Below are 8,439 nucleotides of genomic sequence, written 5' to 3'. Positions count from 1 at the left end.
TTAATATGTTAAAAGCTCTGGTGATCTTTCATGCAAAAAGTGCTGCCACAATCTGTCATCTTCTGAGATGAAGCCTTTCTGTCACTGTTTCATACTGAGCCCACTAGTGCCACAAGTAACATCAGACCAGAAAAGGTAAAATTTTGTCTGGTGGATCTCTAAGGATTGATTTTAAACTGCCCAGAAAGAGTCCTGTATGTTCTGATTGTTGTTGAAATTACATACAGTTACATATATTCTGCTAAGATAATTTCTTATAGCGATGGAGTTTTGTTCTTCTCAGCTGGAGCATTTCTAAACAATATGTTAGATAAATCACAACAAATAAAAGCAAATAAAGGAAATGAAGCAGCATGAAGAAAAGTCCTGTAGGAAAAGTAAGTTTAATACAAGCAGCCTGAACACTGATGTTCATATGCTGGTGGTCTGAGGCATGAAGTGCTGGAGAAAGGATCTGGAGCAATTGAAATGGTTTTAAAGCAAGAGAAGAAGGAAATTATATCTGACATTTAAAATAGAAACAGTGTCATAAGTATCTTCAAGTATTTAACCCAAATAAAAAAAAGCTGAAGCTAAGTGGATTTTTTTAAATAGAAAAATCATTATAACTCTAGAGTGAAAAAACATTAGTGCATATCAGAAAAAGCAAAATTATATAATAATCATATAATAACCATGCAATCAAGAAACTAAAAGCAACCAGAAAAAACCTGGTTTTCATATTAAAAATTATCAAGAGAAGTAATTTTAATTGTAACTAGTGACCCATACTCAGGGAAAAAAATCACAAAAACTAAATTCTAAACATATAAAGCATTGCTTTTTCTCCTTCCATTGTCCCTAGTTTATTTTACACCAGCTTTACAATGTAGAATTTACAAACCTAAGCATGTCAAAGACCCAAAAGGACAAGTGCAAATGAAGAGACTCTACACTACTTACATCACATTTTGCTAAAAATCCTTTGCTAATTTATCAATGCCTTTGAATGCCAGAAGAGCTGTATAGATCAACACTAAATTGGAAAGATTATGTTTTCCCAAAGTTATCTGATACAGCTGTGGAAAGCAAACCTGACTGGCTCCTGCTGATGCAGGCTGCACACCTAGCTGGACTCTGCAGGCAGCAGCCAGAAATCATTCCTAACTCTAGTTCCATGTGGGTTACTAGAGTCTCATACCTTCCTTACCCTGCCAGATCAGTGTAAAATGAGCAAGCCTAAACTCTGTCCTAGAGTCCCTGGAGTTTCCAAAAATTTAAAACAGTATCTTCACTTTCATCTGAATATGTGACAGCAAAATTGAAATGCATATAACACATGGTTTTCCAAAGAAGAGGTCGCCAATACTGATCACTGGCAGTGCATCAGGGCTGAGTATTCAGATCCCACATTCCCAAGTAGTTGGGCTGCATGTGTACTGAAACGCTAAATGCTTGCAATTGTTTTCCGTAATACGCAAGGGCCAGTTGGCTGGCATGTAGAACAGTTAAGCCTTTATTGTTGCTAGACTTAACATTTTCAGCAAGGTTGAATAAAGCTATTATCAGTGAGACTTCCATCTGTTGTTTCAGGAATACAGCATGGGGATTTTTAAGCAAATGCAGAGACCTATGTGCATTACTGAGGCTGAGCCCGAAACAAAGGTACCAGAAACACTAGAGCACTTAAGAACAAGCAAAATTAAGGGTCTTGTCTGCTTCTGAACCAATTGTTCACAGCAACTTTTTTCCATAGATTTTCGTGCAATCCCAGCTAGGAGGTAGATGACTTTATTTCTGTCAGGCATTTATCAAAAAAAATTCCTTGAAGATGCAAATCAGTACTAGGTCACCAAGAAAGTATATTTGACTACTGAGATAAATACTTCAGGGGAAGAATAATAGCATCTACTTTTACCTGGTACTGAACACTGATTATTTATTTAAAATATAATTATAAATATGCCTTTATATTGTAGTGTTCCCAATGATTACAATCCAGACTACAGTATAAGGGCACTGCATGCTCTAGAAATAAAGCAAAAAACATTATTTTTCCTTCAGATTCTGTAGAATTTAGTACTAGAGTGACAAAATTAAAAGAACAGAGTGATGAAGATCATCCTATAAGAACTAGAAAAATAGAAATATTTGTTATAAACACTTTAAAGTGTTATTATTAAATAGCCCTTAGATTTTATTTCCCTACTTTTCTCCCTAAAGTAATTGCTATTGTTTCCCTTCAGACACAGCTAAGGTGAAGCAAGTCTTACTATTGAGTTCAGGCAATGCATCACGGTTCATTTGGATGGTTTGGATTTTCTTATCTAATTTCATCATCACTGTGTTACTCATGCAGATTAATGAAAAAATCAGATAGCTTGTTCGGGGTGGTTACTTATACCTCTTTCACTTCTTCCACAGTTGAAGACTCCCTAACTCCATAAAAAGTGTACACACATTTCAGCTGTGAAATGTGTAGGAGGTGGCCAAATGGTTTACTTTGTTTTACAGCTTGCTGAAAGAAAATATTTGCAGTGGTGAAGCTGCTAATTTTGTCAGACAGAAATACTCTTTGAGGAATTAATGTGTTTATATAATACTGTTCTTAAAGTATCTAAAGAGCAGTTTCTTTAAAGCTTTCTTTTTGGAATTCATCCCAGCTATTACAGGTGGTCTGTGACATGATCAGTCATCTGTTTCAGAATCAGGTGAGCTTAGCAAATATTTCCTACTATTCCTTTATATCAAGGAGTTTGGCTCAATGATCCTGATGGGTTCCTTTCAACTCAGTATATTCTATCCTTTTGTCTTCATCATATGGTTCTATAGCTTAAAAAGCATTTGCCGCTCCTCACCTTTGGTACTAAATGCCCTTTGGTATAAAAAACATTATTGGGTCAGGTAGTTGGCTTGATTTTTAACAGCTGTTTGAAAACATGAAGACTTTAAAATACAATTTTAAAATAAATTTTTATAAAATTAAATTAAAATATTTAAAAAACATATATCACACCACATCAGATGTACTCATTACTTAAACATACACATACATACACATCCTCTTTTAGAAATTGTGATGGAAAAATTTACTCTTTAAATCTAAGAAGGGAAACTGACAATATTTGGATCCAAATTTGATATTTCTTAAGGAGCAAAACCACATGAAAAAAAAATTATGGTGCTTAGCATTTCACACCAAGAGGTGTTTGTTTATTCTCAAAATGTGTCCTTGAAATTGCATTTCAGTCTGCATTTTCTCTAGCATAAAGAGGAACAACTGCATTGGAATCCATCACATCTTATGCAAGCTGCTGCTAAATTTGCAGCAATGAGAGAGGAATAATCACACATTCAGGCAAATTATCCTTTAGTCCATGTACAAGGAAATCAGAGAGAGAGAAAAACATTCTGGAATAATCCATTTACTCTGCGACAGGAAAACATATAGTAAGTTCTTATTTATTTATGTGCCTCAAATTGGGCCTTAAAATGCCTATTTAGTACAATATCTACTTTCTTTAGAAAAGTAAACAATCTATGAGTACAGTTATTACTGGCAAATGCTTCCAAAAATTTTGCCAAGTAACCACCCAAGACAAACACCATTCTATCCTCAAGATCATGTAAATCAAATGCAAGCTGCACACCATTCCTGTGGTCTAAAAACAAGACAATGCAAAACAAAAGACTGGGTTATAAAAGAATGAGAAAAATTATTGCTAGGCAGGCTTACAAGAGGCTTGAAAATATATTTGGTACAGAGCAAAGAATCCTGTTGTTGTTTCTAGAGCTTTCTGCAATAATTGTCAATGGGCTGGTTTGCTTTTAGGGCTGGATTTTGTTACTCTTTTAGGACACCTATGTGTAGTTAAAGCACACAGAGAGGCACATGCATGATAACACCCTTTTGGTTCTCTCTCCTGTAACCTGCAGTCTCTGCTTCCCACCAACTTCATTACACACTGGTCATACCTATTTCACTCCTTAAGTTCCAAGGCCTGTGCAGTCTCATGCCTTTTAAAGACAGGAAGCAGTTAATAGATGTAACAATTAAAACAGTGTGACTTAAAATAATGAGGCACTTAAAATAATGAGTTCACATGAACTGCAAAGTGTGGTTGAAGTGTTGTTGCTATGGAGGTGCAGCTATAACCAAGCTGTCAGTGGGTACTGGGCTCCTAGAATACAGAAATCTAGCATTCAAAGACGGAAAAATTTTTGTATGGCTGTTCTTTTGTTTCCTTTGGTGCCTAATGGAAGGAAAGGCAGAAAGTTTGAAATAAGCATATGGTGGGTATTGGATACTGTGAGAAGGGACTTCCCTTAATTTTCAGCAACTGCTTCTCTCATTCTGTGACTGCTGCAAATCACTGGCAACAGAGGAAAAAAAAATCAAACATTTGTCACTTTTAAGTATTATAGGTCAACTTTAGGAAATTAATGGATGAGAAAAAAACAGAGACTAGCATTTTGATCATAGTGCGGCAGAATTATGAAAGTACTGACGGTCTTAACTACACTAAAGTGACACGGACTGCTACATAAAGTTTAGTGAAATTCCAATTCAGCATTAACTGTCATTTTCACCAAAATGTTTTCATCATCTCCTATTTTGTGGGTTACTTTTCATTCCCACTAACTGAACTTGGTTTACTGCACAAGTTGAAAGGCCTAATCAGAAAAAAGGCTCCAGGACAGCAGTGCCCACCCAAACACACATTGTTCTCCCAAGAACACAATCAGAAATAAAATATTACAAACAGACCTTGCAGATAATAGGAAAGCAGGAAAGAAAAAAACAATGGCTACTCTATGACCCAGTAAGTATTTGCATTGTCCAGTTCAGTAAATGAAAACCTTTTTTTCCTTTATAATTAAATATCTTAAAGAGCTATTTTTGAATGCTCCATCTCTCTCTGCTTGATATCTTTTCTCACATAATCTCCTTCACTCCCCACTTGGGCAGTAAAATCCATTTGTGATTTAAAGAAATGTGTAAAGTAGAAAAAGCAAGAGGCTATTTGTGACAGCTGGATTTTGAATAGATTAAAGGAGGGAGGAATGCAGAAATCACAACAAAAACCCTTCAGTAGGCTGGAGCGCAATAAATTCAACCTACAGTAACTGAATAATTTCAGCTCTTTCAAGCCCTGAGGTTTTGTCCTTGTTTTGAAAACTGTTGTTATCATTCTTTATAATATTCTTCAAATCCCTTGGGCCTTTGTATATGCCAGCCTTGACCAGTTTGCTTGGCACACAATCTTCTCCTGACGCTTTTCAAACAACCATGCGAGCACACAGAGCTTCCCCATGGATTTGGCACTATCCCTAAGAGATGCAACCTGACTTTCATAACAGGCAGCTTGGGCAATGGCTGCAAGCAATCTGTGTTTCAAAACAGAAGAACTGAGAAACATGAAATAAACATGAATCCAAATGCAGTTTTGACTCTTTTAGAAGTATGTTACCCTTTTCCAACGTCTCCTATGACATCTCAGTCCCCTACAAAATGTGCCCCACTGGCTGAGAACGCAGCACAACACATCGACTGGACACTGTCAGGAACAAGCTGTGCATTCTCACGTTCACCAAAAAAATGCTGTTAGTAACAAAAGAAAGCAAAGCAACACAATAGAGATAGGCCCACGTCTTTAAGAAATTATAACTCAGACTTACAAAAATATGGATTTAAAATTAATTTGTAGTGGAGGAGTTACTTTTGACGACATTTTGCATAATCAGAAATATGACTGAGACACATTTTGCAGGTTTTTGAGGGACAGAGGATTAGATGTAGCCCATATAATAATTTATCTCTGGGAGCTGTACTTTGGCAAAATAACAAGCACAAAGAAATATCTGGGAGAAATTGGGAGGGGAAAAATCTATTCATCTAAAAAAGTACTTTTTATAAATATGAAAACTCTGAGTTAATAGGAAGTCTTTCCTAATTAAAAATTGTAAATTTCTTCCCTAGAAATGAATGTGTTTCTTGATAGGTACAAGTGATATAAGGTAGAATTATTAGTTGCTAGCATGAATATCATGATGATTTTACATGGGATTATTTACAGAATAAAACATTAGGGCACTGCTCAGGAACTGGCTTGGCATTGGAGAGCAGATGGTGAACTTTGGTATATTCTTTTATAGTTGCTGTTATTATTTTCCTTTCCTTTTCTGTTCTATGAATGTGTACTTATCTCAACCTATGAGTTTTACCTTTTTGCTGATTCTCTGCCTCATTCCACTGGGGGCAGTGAGCAAGTGGTTATGTGGTGTTTTAGCTTCCAAACCCAGTTAAACCACTGGCAGAATTCTTTGTCTCTTCTTTAATCACAGAATACTACATAGACACCTTTTGGGATGTTCAGGAAAATTGCACTCTGAGGTGCAAAAGGCCCATAACACTGTCCTGTCAAAACGTCTATAAGCTAATTAGAATAAGATAATAACTTCTAGTAAGATAATTATTTGACACAGAAATTGTTGAATCATAATTATCAAGCAAGTATTATTTCATTAGCACTTAGTAACATCTGAAAAGGAGGACCTCTGAAAATAACTTTATTCACAGGTGATAAAAATATCCCAGAAACCTTACAAACCTACTCCTTTAAGACAGTTTTACAAGCATCTTTTCTTGGTCCCTCTTGACAAATATCTTGACTTTCCGGCAGGATCTGTTACAATTGCAACAGAAATTCTTCACCAAGATTCCCCCATTTTTACAGTTTTTTTCTTTTTTATTTTTAACTTGGCCAGGCAGAAAGTTGTTTTGCATCTAGGCTGTCAAGTTGCCATCTTGCTTAACAGTATTGAGAGCAAATAAACTCAACCCTTCCTAATCTCTCCTGGCCTTTTTTCAGCACCTCGTGCTTCAGGCTGAGTGCCACAGGCTTGCGGCAAACTTTCTATTTGCTCATGTCAGAAAATGTTTCACTACTCTGTCACTTGCTGGGCCTTGCAGTTCACACATCTTTTGGAGTCATTTGATGTCACAGGGAGCAAGTTTGCCCTTGATGAGACATCTGTCCTGGGTAAGCTCCAGAACTGAGATATTGCATTATTCATTCAGACAGTTGATAATAATCCTGTAGTGACATTTGAAGCCTTGCAGGTTTATTTTCTGCTTATTTTGTACTTTAATCTCATATTGCAGTGGGTGGGGCCTGGGAATCTTACCAGAATGTTGCAGTCACTTTCCTTGTTTCCCATGCTATATTACAACGTGCAGGCTGCATTCAGCACAGTTGGTGTCATTCTTCAGCTGCTCACTGACCATGTCACTTCTACAGAAGAGCATGAAGTCCTTTTTTCCCATACTGTGTATCCTGATTTGAGGCAACAGCCTTCTCTTCTGATGCTCCCACCACAGGCAGGATTTTTAAGAATTCTGCAGCATCAAGTACTAAACATATTTAGTTCCCAGTCAGTCGATCAGGAAAAGCTACAAGTTTTGTTAAAAATACCCCCGTGCTTAACAAAGAGTTAATTTTGATTTTGTTTGTTAATTTTGATTTGTTTGTTAATTATTGATTTTCCAACATCAATAGTTGAGATAATGACTTCCTGAATACTTGGGGGAAAATATTTTCAAATTAAATTGATTTTGAAAAAAGAATATTCTTGAACAAATGTCCAATTATATTACCTAAATTAGTATAGTGAGTGTTAGCAAAAGAAAGGAGATTTAAATTAGCTAATTGGCTAGCATGATTTAAAATGTAAAGATTTGGAATAAAGCTAACAGCCAATAGCTACCTAAATCTCTTTCCAAAAATGAACTCAAAAGAAAAAATAGATCTCTTTAAAATGTGAGGAAATGTTTGCTGTGGCTTCATATATTTTACTCTCTTCCCACGTGTTCCAACTTTAGTGAAAAGAACTAATACAAAGGTACATCTAAAGAAAATACATTTTATTCTGAGACATGGAATTTAAATAAATCCCAAACACAAAACTAAGACATTTGAAAAATCTAAGTTAACATGTAGAATTTAAAGGGAACAGAAAATTTTACTTCTGGGAGAAACATAATTCATTGAAAATCAGGACACCCATGCAGAACATAATTTCCAGGGAGACCCCACTAGCACTTTTCCCAAACCACCTCTTTATATCAGAAGCATAAGGTCCAATATAATCTTTTAATTTTAAATGTGAAAGCTGGGGGAAGACATGTCCTGATCTTAGACATGGACACAGATGTGTTTGCTTTACTTCTCAAGGGTATATACATAAAGATAGCACAAACTAATAATAGGACTAGTACAGCTGAGATTCTGTGTTATATTCTAGATAGCCAGATTTGTTTATGGGAGGAAATAAGGGTGGTACTTAAAGCCAAATACATCTTTAATACATTGATTTTGAAGTCAATGTCATCCGATGCTGCCACCAAGTAACTGGTGAAACCCCAAAAGCTTTTTGCTTGGTTATAGCTAGTTTCCTTGA

The sequence above is a fragment of the Zonotrichia leucophrys genome, chromosome 2 (genome assembly GCF_028769735.1).
Source record: "Zonotrichia leucophrys gambelii isolate GWCS_2022_RI chromosome 2, RI_Zleu_2.0, whole genome shotgun sequence".
Classification (NCBI taxonomy): Eukaryota; Metazoa; Chordata; class Aves; order Passeriformes; family Passerellidae; genus Zonotrichia; species Zonotrichia leucophrys.
The sequence above is the reverse complement of the archived record's forward strand: the minus strand, read 5'-3'. Positions refer to the sequence as shown.